The sequence below is a fragment of the Papilio polytes genome, unplaced genomic scaffold (genome assembly GCF_000836215.1).
Source record: "Papilio polytes unplaced genomic scaffold, Ppol_1.0 DF820622.1, whole genome shotgun sequence".
In the NCBI taxonomy this organism is placed as follows: domain Eukaryota; kingdom Metazoa; phylum Arthropoda; class Insecta; order Lepidoptera; family Papilionidae; genus Papilio; species Papilio polytes.
In genome coordinates, this window is record NW_013528582.1 from 203,038 (window position 1) to 221,123 (window position 18,086).

At 33.9% G+C, this 18,086-nt stretch overlaps 1 protein-coding gene across 1 annotated transcript in view; it reads right to left on the reverse strand.

The window, feature by feature from the left end:
• LOC106110512 (B-cell receptor CD22) overlaps window positions 1-18,086 on the reverse strand; it is a 143,819-nt gene that overhangs the window by 17,854 nt on the left and 107,879 nt on the right. The gene's annotated exons all lie outside the window — the stretch shown is intronic.

Below are 18,086 nucleotides of genomic sequence, written 5' to 3' on the forward strand. Positions count from 1 at the left end.
TTTTTCAAGTTTAGATACGGTTTATCTACATAATAAAAGCAATTCCAAGAATTAGGAAACATTAGGCAACAAAGAAGTGTGTGTTTACGCTTTATTATAATAATATTTATTGTTTGTTTTTTTTTTACTTACACAAAGGTCCGACAGATTCAACATTTAGTACCCTCAATAAAAGAATGAAACAATTGACAAGTGAGTTCATTTACTAATTGTTGAAACTTACCAAAGTTAAACACAATCATAATGGAATAATCAAAAATAAATAAGAGAAATAAGTTTGTACGATCATTAAAAATTAAATTCCAATGTGAAAGCGACTATTGTAAATTGTAATGAAGAACAAATTCAAAGTTATCAGGTTACCGACCGCGGGTTCGCAAGTCAAACAAACTTTGAATCATTCTGCGAATCGTTCAGTTTACAAAGGACACCTGCAGGGCTTGTATTTCCGTCAAATCGACGTCGCTGAGAATCGACTTTCGCTTTACGGATTACGTACACAGCTGTTGCTGAGTAATTTGATTTGCTACCAATCTTTTTCTTGGTCACATTCTTTACAAAATAATAATTCAGCTTAGTTCGTTTTAATTTATTGCATTATCTCTTTTTTTTGAATATATTTCAAATATTCCTTTCAGCTATAAATTATTATGTATTTACAACATTTTTCACATATCAATAATAACGCTGATAGATCCTAAAAACTATTGGTTGTATTTAAATTGCCGATAGATGGCATTAAATAATAATTTTTAAACATTTATGTTCTATTTTATAACAAAAGATGGAGCTTATAATAATTTTGTAAAATGATTTTAATAATAAAAAAACAAGAAATTGAGCTGGCGTACTAAACTTGACAACTTTTTAGAGAAAATACATTTTGTTCAGTATCCCTTGTCTGTATATTTTTAAATGTCTGGTATTTTTATAAAACTAAGGCTATTGTTTTATTTGTATTATTTGATATATGACTTGTATATGCGAAATTAATGGCACTTTCATCAATATTTTCAGCAGCCGACGTCTGGGCTTGATGATGGGAACAATGACGCTACCGACGCGTAGGCGGCAATGCCCGAATACGTTTTAAAATATCAACTTTGACATTAATATATTTGGAAAGGTCTGCAGGGCACATATTGAACTTTCTAATTCTAATAAGGTCTTTTTTAAATAGCTTATGATATTTCATAAAAACGTTGAACCTGTAACTTATTGGTCATTTAACCATAAAGTTAACGCTAAATATGAGGTAAAATTTACACCCGAATTTTAAAAAAAAGTCAGTCAATACTCTCTGATTTATAAAGTTTCTCGTGAAACGAATCAGCTAATCCGTCGTATTAATTTAACGTAAACATTTCTCTGAAATACGATTATAATTTGGAAGTATACCTCGTGTACCTTCCCCGTATCGTGTTTCCCAATTCCGAAACCCATACTTCGGAAACAATTTAAATTAGCGAATTTCTGCGAGCGTTGTATCAAAAATTTCCGACGAAACGCCGGCGTTTCTGAACTATGTGAGTCTTTATTTGGAACCGGAATTACAATCGCGGTTCGAGGGATGAACAAACATATAACCCATTACATTTATTATATCGACTTTGCTACGCGTTCATGTTTGTAGGGACAAGATTTCAATTTGGGACGTTAAGAGCGTACACCTGAAATTAAACTTTGATTCCTATGAATTTATATTACACACTACTCTATTTTTATTTGTGCAACTAAACAATGGTAGAGCCCGCTTTAAGGTCTTCGCACGGCTCGCCCGTTGCAATACTACAACCACACAGAAAAAAAGGCGTGGAGTGGTAGCAATTCCGCGTTTCGTCTGATGAGTGTGGTGCCGGAGCTAAATTTTGGTCCCTTTTCCTTTCCACTCTTTTCTTGAGAGGAAAGGATGGGAAGGAAAAGTGGATTTGACGGTGGAGGAGACGCGTAGCAAGGGGAAATGTCCTCTTTATATGCGTATCCTCCTCCGTCAAGGGTAGGCAACACATCTGCAATTGCGAATGTTTATGGGCAGCGTTCGCTTTCCATTTCGGTGGATTCGGGTGGCCGCTTGCGAGTTTGCCATCTTATATTATTAAAAAAAAAAGTGCTGCGAAACAATTGACAATCGCTCAAAAATTGCGCGATAGTTCAGTCCAAGGTGTAAGTACGTTTTTGTCAGAAACTGTTTTAACATAGTCTGATTATATTCTGACAAGTCTTTAGAAAAATTAATTTCTCTTTTCATATTATCTGACTTAATCTTCACAGTTAATTAAAGTAGGAGTAATTTTAACAAGCAAACAGATCTAGATAGCTCGTCGATGACTGATTAGCGACGGCTTATATTGATTATGTTGATCGAGACGTCTCAATCTAAACCTTGGGGCATCGAAACTCAATACATCAGAATTAATTATATTCCACCCACGTATGTATAGACAATATTATAATTGAAGTAAAAGTTAGGAAGTGGGCGAAGATGGCGTAGACGTATGGTGTTTAAATCTACAATTCTACCACTTCTAGTTAGGAAATTAAAGAAACACAAAGTGAAAACAAATTATTTCTTGAAATTAAAAAAAAAAAACTATAAATGAGCTACTAGTCTCTAGTTTCTAGATTTATTATTTAACTAGCTGTTCCCGAGCAGCTTCATCCGCAGGTAATTATAAAAACTTTATTTTATCGTTTACATTTGTCAAATTATCAATAGCAAAAGTCAAAATGACATGACATGAAGAAAATCCATGGCAATCTTGGTTCCTTGATGTTGGCAGCAACTTATGGTCTCTTTCCCACATTAGGATTCTCGTCCAAATTTTTTACCCACTAAATTTAGTAGCGTGAAAATATATAGCCTAAGGCGTGACGTAAGTCTAGGCCTTGTTATTGAAAAAAGAATTATTCAAAAATATGTAATTGCTGACATCTTAGGCAACAAAGAAGTGTGTGTTTACGCTTTATTATAACAGTATAGATTTAAAAATATCAATTCGGTGTGTATAAATAATAATACAAAACATAGTAATAATGATAATCAAAGAAAATTACACCTTATTTCCTAATAATTGTCCTTAACTATCCACTTAGAAGGGTTCCCTAACAACACTTAATTGCTATATGAAGTTAAACTTAAAGTTGTTAAGTTATAAAGCAATCAGAGATTGAATCATTATTACATTAGTTCCGGTCGTAGATCACGTGCCTTTATAATTATTTATTACGAATATAAAAAAAAATATGACAATTGCCTAAAAAAGAAACAATCACTTTTTTCTTAAGACCTCACGCGGTGCTTGTATTAATCAAAATCGATATCTATTTGAAGACAAATTAAATGCTGTAAAAACATCAATCACAAGTTAGTATAGGAATGGACTAAGTTGACACTGAACATTTTAAGTTTTTAGATATTGTAAATTAAACTCTAGTTCATTTATCTTAATGTATAAAATCCTCAAAAGGATTTTTTTTTAGTTGTGAATGTGTAAGTAACACAAATGTTTCTAATCTTACTAATATTATTTAAAGTTTAGATGGATGGATGTTTGTTAGACTTTGTAGTCTAAAGTGCTGAACGGATCTCGATAAAATTCTGGAAGAACACATAAGCTACTTCCTTTTGTTTTTTTTTAATCCCACACGGACGGACTCGCGGGCGACAGCTAGTAATAATATCATATCCAATATTTTAGGAAAATTTAAAATCACTCGCCTCTTAATCTCCTTATAAAAGAGGTGGGTGAAATCTATTTTTGTATTAAGGCAGATTTCATCTTTGATCTATTTTTAACATCCAAGAAAACAGGTGACTAAATATACTTACCTACTTAATCCACAGAGGGTCGTGTAATGCCGGGCAAATTGCATTAGCATATGTATAGAGGTGGGCATTATATCTGTAAGTGGTCATTGAGCGACCGCGAGCGGCTCGCTGATCAATTATACGCTCATTACACATCTGAATGGCGAGCGAGTGGCGACAGACCGATCGATAGCCTAGCCCAGGGGTGGCGAACCTTTATGGATCAAAGCCATTTATTAAAGAAATATTTAATACAGTCTTAGACGTGAAATCGAATAATTAACAACTGATTATTCCATGATGCACGGTGGACATTGCGTTCGCGTTATAATACCCACTTCATACTTTTTGTAGTGTTCGACCATCGACGTGACCAAAACATTATGTTGTGCCATTTATGCCACGCGTGCCATAGTTTGCCACCTCTGGCCTAGCCCGTAACGGCCGTACCTAGTACTAACTTACATATCTGTAGGTATGTAAGTACAATTCTTAGTAACCTTCACATGTTTAAAATATGTCTTTTCTTAATTTAATAACGACAGCATCATAATTTTAATTAATGAACATTTTAATAAAATAACAGATTTACGTGTTACATATTTTAGATTTTAAAAACTACTTTAACGAAATCATAAAATGTCTTAGGATTAGAATAAGGGTTTAATTTATATTTTCCAGAGTATATCAAACCAGATTCATATAACTTTAATCTCGTCTAAGAATTTAATTATTGTATACGTACAATTACTTAAAGCTTCTAAAAAATATTTGATAGATCATTAAAATATAAATCCACTTAAAATTCCCGCTCAAGTAATTTAATTAAGATTAAAAATTTGTAAAGAAACTCCGTCCCATCATTCAATATTAATTTTACGGTTTGAATTAATTTAAGATAGTTTTATGTAGATTTTTCTAATTTCATTTGGTTGACATTAAATTGACAAGATTGTCCGTGACGAGTGTACATTTTCATTGACGCAAAACTTGTATCAAAATAAATGTCCAGTCTTGTATTGCAAAAGCGTATTGTGTTCTGTCGACCGTACTTCTAACCAATCATTTCCTATCAGCCTTATCTAAATATACCTCCAATTACGAAACACTACAAGCAATATTTCCTTTAATTTAGTGTTATTAACTAGATATTAAAGTTAATCTGACGTTTATTATCTACAATTATAAGCCAAGAGTCATGGAATATTCGAGTTAATTCTTAATGAGGAATTTGCTCGCAAGTCTGTGGTTTGAATTATCCACGGATCGTTGTAACAAGACCCTTGTAACTTGTATAAGTAAAGCTTTACCAGTATGTCTATACCTTTACTTGGCTGGTCTTACAACTGTTTAGAATTGCGAAAAAAAAACAAAAAACTGCACAGGTCTACAACAAAAGTCAACATGTTGCGTAATTTAAAACAAATGAAGGTGAAATTTGTCGACTTTCAAACAAAATACTATAAAAGTAAGATATAATAACCTTAAAAAGTTGATATCTTACAAAATAGCTACGTAAACTCGTTTTGTTGTATTAACTCGTTTAACAGTGCAATGTTTAATTCAGAGAAGCGAGACAAGCTCGCTGTACACTGAACGCTACATAAAGCGCCGTTTTAACGCTACCGCCAGTTTCTATGTCACGTCAGTGGTTGTTGTTTTTGTTGGCAACTTTATCTTGGTTCTCTGTCGTCTCATTGCTCTGTGGTACGTCCGACTGCTCTGTAGTCTGCCTGTCTGCTCTGTAGTCTGCAGTCTAAGGTGTACAATGCCTTTATGCTCCAACGTTTGACGTTTAACACCACATTTATTTGCTTCGTGATTTGCGTTTATTTGCAGTTTTTAGTAATATCGTTGTTGTTTTGTTTATGTAGTTCTTGTAACTATTTTGTTATTAACACGAATAAAGATGAATCGAATAAGACTCAAAGAATAAAGATATATTTACGTACCAGAATTACTTTCTCTTACATGGTTGACAAGTCACGATGTGTCAAATCAGAAGTGAAATCTAATCACAGACATATAATGTCGTTAAAATATCTGTAAATACATTTCATTACGATTTATATACATTTTTGAATGTACATTGGTGATAAGTGTTGCCACAATATGAATATTGTGTTAAACATGCTTAGAAGATTGTCTCATTTAAATATTAATTACTATACATTTGAAATTATCGCTCGTATTATGCTAAACAAATGTAATTGCCGTATTATCGTACGTAATAAAGATATAAACTATGAAATAAAAGGTAAAATCCTCAGTAACGAGGGAATTATACTAATTCGTTAATGGACGAGAAATTCTTGATAATGGTTAAGAAATTCTTAAAAGAAATTAACGTTCAGACGAGAGGTTAATTAAAGCTTCGATACTCTCTTGATATAACAGAAATTAATAGAGCTGGAGAAATTTATATGAAACGATTCTTCTTTGGGAGTGACGGCATTAGTCCGCGATGGGTCAAGTCGTGAGCTAACGCGATAACACAAATCAAGTCTTCCACTGATTGTACTAAACACAATGAAGATGTCTGACACATTATGGAGGTGATTTAAAAGTAAAACATTAAAGAAATTACTCGATAGATGGAACTATTGTCGATCGTAAAGTTAATGTACATTATCGATTACGGAACAACGAAGCTGGATTTATGAAAATCACGAATAGAATGTTTTTTACTTAAGACAGAAAAATCTAATTACAATTTTTAACAAACAAGGTGACAAGCAAGCGAGTAAATCGATTTTAAGTGAGCCTTCTAGCTAGTATGTTTCTCGAAACGCAGACGTCATATTTGTGGACTATAGCACAATTAAACATGATTAAATAGAGAAGGAAACGTGTGGTTGAATAGGACAATTAATGGTCAATGACGTTTAACGTTAACTCTTTTCCCTTGGACCGATATTATAAACAGTCGACTCCAAGCTCTCTGTCAGCGCACCGATAAGGGCCGGAGAATAATGACCGGAATGAGTGAGTGGGTGGACAATATGAAACTAGATCGATAACTATATTAGTCGATGAAAAATTTGGTCATAATAATGATTGATTTTACACAAATAACTCACGCCGCGGTACTTTCTAATCGCACTTTGAACTCGAGATTCAAGAATTAATTATTGTCTAGAAGTAACGATTGAGATACTAAAGCCACTTTATTACAAGAGTGACAGGGTCAACATTTTCAACATCCAGCAGTATAAAAACTACTGACCTAAATCTACTACAAAAATGAGTTATAGCAGTTCATATCTACAACCTAACATCGCATTTACACAACGAAAGGGACAGAATATTCATTAATCGAGTGACAACACAATGGCAAAAAAGTTCATACGCCCATACGGGATACACTTCTTTTATCATCTTTCGAGTACAATTGCGAAACGTAAGTTAAAGGCATTTTTCCCACCGATAAAAACGTCAGGCCTATTCTCGAAGGTTCCATTCTACAATTGAGTTTATTTTTAAGGCCAATCCATTGTGACCGTCTGAATGTGAGCCCTGTGACCACCCGGGGAGAGCGCTGGAAGAATATAAATTAGGGATCGAGAGATGATTCAATTTCTAATAATGTTACAGACGTAAACTGATCGTTGTCGGTTTATAAATAAACTTTTAGAGAAGATAAAAGAAAGCCCTTTAGTTTAACAGTACAATACATTAAGCATTAATAAATTACATTTGTGAAATGTGTAGAATAAGTAGCGATTAACGTACTAGCAAATCCAAGAGTTTAAAAATATTGTCCAAGGCTTGTTGAATCGTAATCCATTTTTTTAACGTTAAGTTTAGAACCAGTTAAACACAGCATAAGTTAGTAAAATATTTTTATTCCAAAATTCTGTTAAAGAAATGTTCCTTTAAACATTAACTGTACGTTAGTGCGACAGCGGAGGACATGTGTTCAAACATTTCGTATTTGGGTCGCGACGTCGTCGCAAGCTTCGTAATATATTAATGTTGCACGTCACTTTGGCATCTGGCTAAATTTGCGAGAGTCCCGGACAAATTCTCATAGTTAGGCAACAGTTAAATTATATCTGTCACTGGATGTCATACGAGGACTTCTTGGAATGGAACTTCTTCACAAACTTGGAAAACATTTAACCTATCTTATAAGATTATTAGAATCGGTTTAAAGTTACTTACATTAATAGTCTCTTCCTTGAAATGTTTGCATGACATTTTACCCTTATTTGCAGTTTTTTTTTTGATAATAAAAGAGGGAAAATGAGCTGCGAGAATACAGAGGTGGTCTACGACGCCCATGGACATCCGCAACACCAGAGGAACAACAGATGTCTTGCCGACCATTGCAGAAATGATAGGCTCGGTTCTTGAAGGAACCTAAGTTGCAGCCAACACATCTTATAATAAAAGGTTATCATTTCAATAGTATTTAATTAATTCAATTAGTAAACATTTAATTTAGTTTACCCTTTAAAACATATATGACTATTAACTCACAAGAGCTCGTTTCCGAAGCAATCGCATCGTAGTATCTCCACATACAAAGCGTACATTAAACAAGACGCGAGGAAATGAAGTAATAATTAAATATGAAACACAAGAGACAGGAAACAAAGAGAATACGCTGAATGCAGGAATATATTCGTTATAACGCCGAGGTCATCTAGAGTCTGCAAATGTAATAACACCTCGTGCGCCGGCAACCAAATTGAAAACATAACTTCTCTTTACCCGCGGCGCAGGTGGCCGTGCTCTCTCGAATTCGGATGCGTCAATATATTTCTGTCTGCTGTCTGCTTTGATGCTAAAATATGCCCCGGCTTATTGGAATCTAGTATTGCGAAACTATAAATCTCAGCAAGTAAATGATTATTGCTGTACTCGTCAGACTTTGGTAATAGCTTCATCATTTGTATAAATAATATCTATGCGTGGAATTAAAACACAAAAGTAAGTAGTCCATGTGTTTTTTAAGAGTTTTGTTAAGCAGTTTAGGCGACAAACTCTGACAAACATCAATTCATCTATTTAAACTTTAGCATTTGTAATACTAAGAAGTAAAACAAGATCAAAATCAAATACATTTCTTTTTAAAAATATTTTGATGAAAATTCACTCGAAGTTAAAGAAGTGGTCGAATTCACAGCAGATGATGGATGATAGAAAAACTTGAGTAATGATACAAAGCTTAAAGATGACGAATAAAATATATACTGAGTATGCAATTTGACATGAATAGAACAAGGTTAAAAGACAAATGATGTCATAAAGTTACAAACATGGTGGACGTTAATTATTTTGACGAGCAAAATAGTTGTTTTTTTCATCTCGCACGCTGAGTAACCGGAGATTCAATTACAGCGGAGCATTCCATCTCAGTCTCCGGAATGACAACGTTCATTTGTTATTGACGTGTATCTAATAATCTATACTAATATAATAAAGCGTAAACACACACTTCTTTGTGGCGTAATATGTCAGCAATTATAGCATATTTTTGAATAATTATTTTTTTTTAAACAAAACAAAAAAATTATTCTAAAAAAAGTGTAGGGACTCTTACGTCCAGCTTTAGGATATCTTTTCGCGTTATTAAACTTAGGGGTAAATAAATTGAATAAAAACCCCAATGTGGGAAAGAGACCATAAGTTGCTGCCAACATCAAGAAAGCAAGATTGCCATAGTAAGGTAATTAGCATTTTGACGTTAATTTTTTTTAATTTCATGCGAATGAAGCCGCATGGGAATAGCTAGTATAATCATAATAATACGATGAGCTCAGGACGCTGGATTCTGTATAGTAGACTTTTAGAATTAATTGTAAATGAACTTTAAATTGATTTAAACGAACACGTCAAATGTCTGCTAGAATTGTAGCTGCTCTCAAAGAAGTAGGTAAGTCAGAGATTCGTATCATATTTGAAACATTAAAAACCTGCCAACTTAATTGTTGAGCTTACGGGAACCTTGAAGGGTAAGTCAATAGCAATTATTTCAACATCAAGGACCCGGTTCGTTATTTCTAAAAATCCCCTTTTTAGATCGGCGCAAAGGTCACGTTCATTTGTTACTTTTTCAACAGAATTTTCAAGCCTGACTAAACGTTACCACACTTGACATTTTTTTATTTTTACACACCCCAAAATACATCGAAATATCGAAGAGAATTTCGAAAGCATTCTGCTAGTTCTACCTAAATTGTAGAACGCATGTAAATCAATCATTTATGCCATAAGCAGTAGATACAAACCACACATCAAAACCGTAAATAGAACCCCTTAGAGGTTGTCTTAAAATTCAGCATTCAATAAACAACTCGAGCACGACAGCAAACCGTATCTTATTTGAAAATCAAAAAGCAGTTGGCGGGGGCCCGCTGCCATTCAAAAATGTACGTATGATACGCAAATATACACAGCGCTACTATGATAAGACGAATACCGAACTCACGCGATTCTCGACAAATCTTTATTTTATTTTCTAAACTAACAATATTAAAAAAATGTGATAAAAGCGATAGACAAGCCAGATGTGCCAAATGCGTCTTTAATCTCTGCCTAGGCTTAACCATCTAAGAATAGCGTCTGCTTAATTATGTGTTATCTATTTCCGTCTCTACCGTATAAAAAGTGAGTTCAGAATGAGAATGCTTAGTAGGGGTGTTCCAGTACACAATCCCCTGAAGGCCAGGTGCACAACGGCTCGGTAAACACGTGTCTGGGACATGTTTGGAGGATCCACTCACTCCACATTGTATGCCCGCTCAAATAACGAGCGATTGCAGCTCCCTTTGCCGCGCCCCGCTCGCGTCCCTCGCCCCTGAGATACCGTGTAAAAGTCTTACACAGTTTCTCGTTTTTTGACTTGCTAAGGCCCGTCTGATTTGTGTTCGTAAAGTCGTCGTTTTCAAGTACTTCCTTTTAATGATTTCAGTTTTAACGAGGCTTTCAGTTTATAGTCAGCTTTGTTTTGTGTTATTAAAATTACCTTTAAAAGCATAAAGAGTTAAGACATCAAATTTAATTTACGCTCAAATGTTTTCACAATTATATAGTCTTTAAATCATTTAGTTGTTAATTCTAACGTTTGTAATATTTCATTTAACCTGATGTACCTAAAAACAGTTCTCATAGAATGCTATTGAAGCAACTTATTGCATCTTATAAAACGAGGTTAGGAGGTAGGAAAGATAATGCACAAGAGAATGGTCTCAAATTCGTTGCATTACCCCACCAATTTGGCAATGCGGAGTGCAATCGAGTTAGGCCGGGCGGAGTCACTTGTGCATTATAACGACCGCTTACCTTACCGTCTCAAGGAGCCTTCTTGATTAGAGACCGCTTTTTGCTAACACGACTACATTCTATAGAATTTCTTAGACTCGGCAAAATCATGGGTTCGCGTCTCTATTATTTCTCCATCATTTATTCTTGCATAATGCTTTTCCTTGCATAAAATCTTTTTCATTTCTTTATCAGTGAATTTCGGCATAATCTTGTATATGAAACCTGTAGATCAAATTAGTATAGACAGAGTCAGAAATTCTAAAATAACATTATTTTGTGCAATGTTTCAACTTTCAGTTCAATAATTGCCGTTACAAAGCTCCACATATTACTGAATTTGATACTTTGAAACTGAATAGGTAAAGTAAAAAATACACATATTTCTCCGGCTACTATTCGAAATGGAAACTAGAAGAAAATGTTGCAGCAGAGTTTAGCGAATGACAGTTAGTTACAAGTTCCGTAGCTCGCGAGTGCAACAATTCCAACTCTCCGAGAATTCATATTAAAGTAGATAAAAAATTTCCTTTTGACCGAAATAAAATATCAAGAATATGGCGAGCGGAGAGTCTAATATAGAAAGTTTTATTTAATTTCGTTTTTTTCCCAACAATTCCATTATCTCGCGTCCCCTCACAAGATGTTTACTCAGAGCTACGATTCTGAATTTTATTAATTTTACCTTTTCGACTGAAGATCAAAACAATGCTGATTGAGACCATTTTATTCAATATTGTATTAGGGTCGGGTGTACTTTATTTCCAAGGGGGAATATTCTTTTGTGTGTTTTAGATATTTACCCCCTTAAGAGGCCAGGTTTCTTTATCAAATTCGATTTTAGAATTGATATGTTAATATTGTAGACAGTTACTATATTTTCAAAGGCCCCGAGATCGAAAGTTATGGATAGGGGATAAAATTATAAAGTTATCGATCCTAAGCAAAAACAGGTACCTAACAGATCTGCCGTTTTTATGTTTAAACTGAGGTTACGATATCTTTCAGTTGAGGTGCTTCTGTTACGGTTAATAATTAAAATAAAAAGCCAACCTAAGCTATAAGAAAGTGTGTGATTATATTAAAACATACAGAACATACACGTTTTACACATTTAATTCCGAATTCCTACTGATTAAATTTATTTGAACATGATCTTATCGAGTAATGATGGCGAACGACGTGAACAATCTTCTGGCAGGTGATAACTTTGTGTCTTTACGTATCGTTGTATGTTTCGTGAAACGCAACAAGTGTTCGAGAGATCGATGATAATAAAATCGACTTCTATATCGCTTCGATTCGAGATAAAATCGAATCGGTCCCGACATCTTATCTCCTTGCGCGTCCCAACTCTTTTCTTACGTCGAGTCTCGCTGTACGAAAATTCGATTCTAAATCGTGTTTGAATTTTTTTACTTACTTTACATTCTATTTTTCAATTGAGTTTGTAGTTGATGTCGATATTTGTTGATTTTTAGGTTCATAATATCTTATACATTTTACAATCACAATGTCGATAAATTAAAGGTTACTCTATTAAGATATTTATGTAAGTACTAGCTTTCATCCGTGACTCCGTTCATGTGCAGTTCAAAAAGACAAAAGGTAGTAGCCTATGTGTTCTTTCAGACTATCCTATGCCAAATTTCATCGCGATCCGTTCAGCCGTTTACGCTACAAACTCTAACAAACATCCATCCATCCATCCATCCATCTATCCATCTAAACTTTCGCATTTATAATATTAGTAAGATTCTAATTGAAAGATACAATAGCCGGAACACGACACCGATGCCGACAAACAAAAAGGTTGGCGTTAAATTAAGGCTTAATTACACACATCATGCACCTATAATTAGCGTACGTCTATTACAATCATCCCCATTGTTCGTCTCATCAAAATCGATAGCCATTCTTCTCAATAAGGCACATTATTTATGTCTTCATATTTTTGCTCTACCCACGCTATGAACGTGAAGTTTAATTAAAAGCTTTCAACGATGAAATATGACGTAAAAAATACATATTATATTTAATGACTTGCGAAACAATAAAATTATTTCTCAGAAAACAATAAAATGAACATCCATATCGACAACGATCAAAATATAGAGATAAGAGTATCTTCGTCTCATAGTCAAATTACTTCGATTTATTTAAAGTTATAAAAAACACGTCAAGTCGCGCAATAACCATTTCTTATATAAATTGAGACACGTTGAATATCATTCTTTGATTCATTGATTTTACCGTCGACAAATTAAACGAGAAAATTCATTGTGAAAATCTGTCAGTTCATTAGCGCCGACATCAATTACGTATTCGGTCAAGTGAAATTCTCAAGGAATAGAAGGTGATTTTACCAGCAAATCCCTGAATAATGGAAAGGGAACAGGCGAATGGTAAACGAATTCTTTAATTAGAGACTTCTCGCCGGAAAGATTAAGATAAGATAACCGAAATACAATCTTCCCGATTCCGAAGTCGATTATTCGTAACCCAGTTGGACGCGAGTGAATGTCCATTTGTCAAAGGATCAATTAGTAAGCCGATTAGTGACCCTCGGACTTGTTTTTCTTATTAACACAACCATACAACTTTGGACTTTAACACTAACGAGTTAAGGTATATATTCGATTGATTTTCTTTCATCAAATATAGTCTAAACTCGATTTGTGTGTCTCTGTTGATATTTCTTGTATACTTCGAAGCAAACAATGGTTGTTATAAAAAGTGCGATAAATCGTACGTTTAACAAGTTGTTTGTATTTAATGTTGACAGTCATTTGTCGCATTATGGCCGAGCTTACGGCGCATTAGCTTTGAAAACGGTTTGTCTTACAATAGCAAGCAGTTGGTGATTTCTTAAGGCACTTACTCTAATAACTGTTATCTCATATTAATATTTATGCGAAAGTTTAGATAGATGGACAGATGTTTGTTACTACGGTCATTTCTGAAATTTGGAAGAACGCATAGGCATATAGTTTTATATATATATGTTTTTTTTATCAGCGCGGAATGTATATTTTAACAGTCGAGTGGTATATTTGAACCTAAAACTTTATCCTTCTTATCCATCAGGTTACAAGTAAATTCTTTTTTTTCTGTATTTCTGACCTTACTTCTTTGAAGTAAAGATTTTTCAACATATGTAATAGGCAGTATTTACGAGTTGATATGTCGAAACATTCGAACATAATCAGTATTCAAAGACTAAAGCTTGTAATATTCGATAATGTTTCACAGATTTACGTCAAAACCATTCAAAATAAACAATACTAATGCCGCGACGAGACGTGGGCAAAGGGACATAGAATTGAATCCATTCACAATAACTTTTCTAACGGATCCAATAATTCCGTAACGAACGATCCACGCCTACATACAAGCTGGTATATGTTATATTATAACCATTTATTTAAAAGAACAAATAATAAATATTTCTTTAAAATTAAAACTAAAATTTTGAACATAAATTGCAAAAAGATTGTAAGAATTCGAATTAAACTTAAAATGTAACCTGAATTCCTGAAAAAAATATTATGTAATGGATGCAATTCTAAGTTACTTTCTTCTTCTTCATACATTTTGACTAATTTCTATTTAAATTTTTTAAAATTCATTAAATAATTCTACCTTTAGTATAATTGGTACTGAATAATTATAATCTATTCGTTCTATTAGAAGACTGTTTAGATGTACCTGTATTTCTGAGAAAGCATGAAGACTTAACTTAGTTAGTTTGAGAGTAAAGATCGTAGGTGGTGACCTTCGCCCACAACACAATGACCACAAAATGTTATGCATTTCGACTTCGGTGCAGATAGAATTAACGACTTGGAGAATGTTGTCTGAGCGTAGTTAATATATCATGTTTTATTACTTCCCCTGAGCTTCGGGTGATCATTGTTTTTTTTAGGTCAATGACCTAACTGTCAGAAGTAATTAAGCTGGTAGATTATTGTTTACTTCATTAAAAAAAATATATTGTACAAATAAAATACATTAATATAAAATCAGATTTCGTAATACTAATATCGTTTTAAAAATTACCGTTTAAATCCATTCGGGAACTTATAAACGCTAACGTTAGTAAAAATATCGATAGTTAATTCCATAAAATTTTTATCGACAAACGCGCACGTTGTACATCACTACTCGTTAACAAAGTGCACAGTCGTTATTATTATCGCTGTTCACATAATGAATTGTCCAATATAAAATATCAAAAACCATAATGCTCGAAACGGCTCCATTCAATTTAATGTTTGACTATAAACATTTAAGTGTGGAACGTAAAAGAGAAAAAGAAGGGTTAATAATCTAGTTTTTTAATTAGCTATTTTAAAACGTTTTTGTTTGATGACTGAAATAGTTAAAACCGTAACGTTTATTCAGAAGGTCTTAATAGCAGAGGCATTCAAAAGTGAATGCTGATTTACCAGCTCACTACACAACCACACTGAGAGACTAGGAACCTTTTTCCAGAAGGGATTGTATTATGCAGTCTCTCCAGATACCTACTAAACCCCTCTGTTCCACCTACGCATGATGGCGGGGATACGGGCATGCTTTTGCTTTTATCCGCAGCAGGGGGTCGCAGTCTACTCTAAGTTAGGGGTGACTAGGCCATAGTCAACCACGCTGCCCACTGCACGGTCACTTCAAATATCTTTAAATTTCTTCGCAGATATGTACAGTTTGCATCACGATGTTTTCTCTCACCGTAAGAACGTCGCATAAAGTTTCTACCAAAGAACGTCGGTGTATTCTTGAATACAAAATAATTAAGTAACTAATAGAAAAAATACTAATTTATAGAATCTGTAGAATTTATAGAATTTAAACAAACTAAACAGTAAAATGACTATTTCAAATTATAATAATATTGATATTTAATACTTTTATTGTTACTAACGTCTATCAATCATCGAAACAACAAAACACAATTCCTTCGTAATATCAATATTCTTTAACATTTATGAGAAACAATAACATTTGGATCACAAATTCTCTTAACATTCAAAAGGTAGTGTTGCTCGACTGGACAAAGGGTCCCGAGAAGGCTCGCCGAAGCATTTTCTCACGCAAAATTCCGAATTGTCTCAACTTTTATTTGCACAAGGAATTTCTGTCAGCCCTCCGCCCACTAGCAAATTAATTATTTTGTTAACATTTCACATTTGAGTTAATATTTGTTGTATCCTTTGAGTAATTAATAAAGCTTTATTAAATAACAAATTAATTAATATAAATTGTTATAAAAGGGTTTTGTCATATTTGATTATTTTAATATTAAAAACATCCACTATTTAGTTGTGAATATTCGAGACAGGACATTTTATAAACATGTAGTTTAAAATACTGTAGTAAACTTTAATATATTAGTTCTTTGTGCATAGATGAGTGCTTTGTATTTTAAAAATCAATAAATTACAATTACTATTGGATATCAAGAATAATGTTCGAGTTGCGTTCTATGCGCATTTATCATTGATTGGAGGTGGGTTTGACAAATGGTAGGGGCGGTCGACAACTAATGAGCGGTGTCGTGTGCTGCCGAAGGTTGCGCGGCCACTTGCGGTCAAATGTATTTACCACAAGTAACAAATAAGATAAGCTAATGTTACAATTCATGCATATGATTTCTAGAGTGTGAAATTTCTATTAAAGGGTATAACTGATCTATAAGAGATTCAACGAAACAAAAACGAATACAAACTTGAAAGAGTCGTCGGCAAAGTTTCATAGTTAGTATTCATAAACTTGTTGAAGTGAAGATAAAAAGATACTTGATAAAACTCTCTTGAGACGAAGAAAAAATATTTGAATAGGCTCTCCGAGAAGTCTAGAGAACTTGTAACAGCAGCGATGGGGCATCGCTACGCAAAAATAAAACAACATCTCATCCCCTCCCGACCGATGAGAAAAAAAATACAAAATTGGAATTCGATAAACTTGAACTTTGAAACGATCGACGAAGTTTTGTAAAAAGGGAAACAGAAACGGCCAATCGGGAGAAACTTTTAAACACACTCCTCTCTAAGCACCGCGGAGACAAACGATTCAAAAGGTTGTAAAATAAGAGGAATCTCGTTGGGAAGTTTCCAAAATGGCCGCCAGGTGTCCTCGACGGTTTGCCGCCAAGTTTGCGGAATTAGCGCGCCTCCAGTAGAACTATATCGTGAGGAATTATGTAATTCTGTAGCGGTAGAAACAAACTTTAAAAAATCACCCTATTAGATACAAGTACTTAGATAGAATTTAGAAATACCCTCCTTTTATACTCGAATATATTATACCTATTAATTTGCCTCATTTAAACGATACCACGTTTTTTATTTCTATTTTTACAATACTGGCATAATTGATCAAAATTAAAATGTCTGTTATATTAAAAAAAAATCCCGATATAGTTTCTGCGACAGGAAATTAATTGACACGGTCCGCGCGGCCATGTCGCGGTCATTATTTTAGAAATAAAATAAAACAACGACAAAGCGGCAAAGGTCCCGGTTCACTGGACAGTAACGAAAGTCGGATTTGCTGCAGCTGTTTACAAATAGTGGTCGGCTAAAGGATAAAATGAATGGGAAAAAACAATACGCATACAACAGTGGCGCTGTAACAAAAAGCAAAAGGAACCGCGCAGTGCGTTTGTTTGTTTCAGAAATAAATGAAAGCCTAAATTGAGTTGACGTATAATCGCGATACAACAGTCAGTATTTCCTAAAACTTGTGTAGTTGCAATTATTTAACTTTTAAACGGAGAAACATTCAAATACACACTTCTATTGATAAACATTAAAGGTTGCTTGTGCAATTCTATCACGGAATTAGGTTATTTTTTATTAACTCTGATCTAAATATCCTTTTGTAACATTTCATCGAACCGAAGCCATTTAAGAGGTTAGAAAGCGAGGAATCGGGAGCGTGTTAATATTTGTTCGGCATCTCGTGTCGTGTAAACGAGCTCCGGTACTTATTTACGCAATGGAAACCG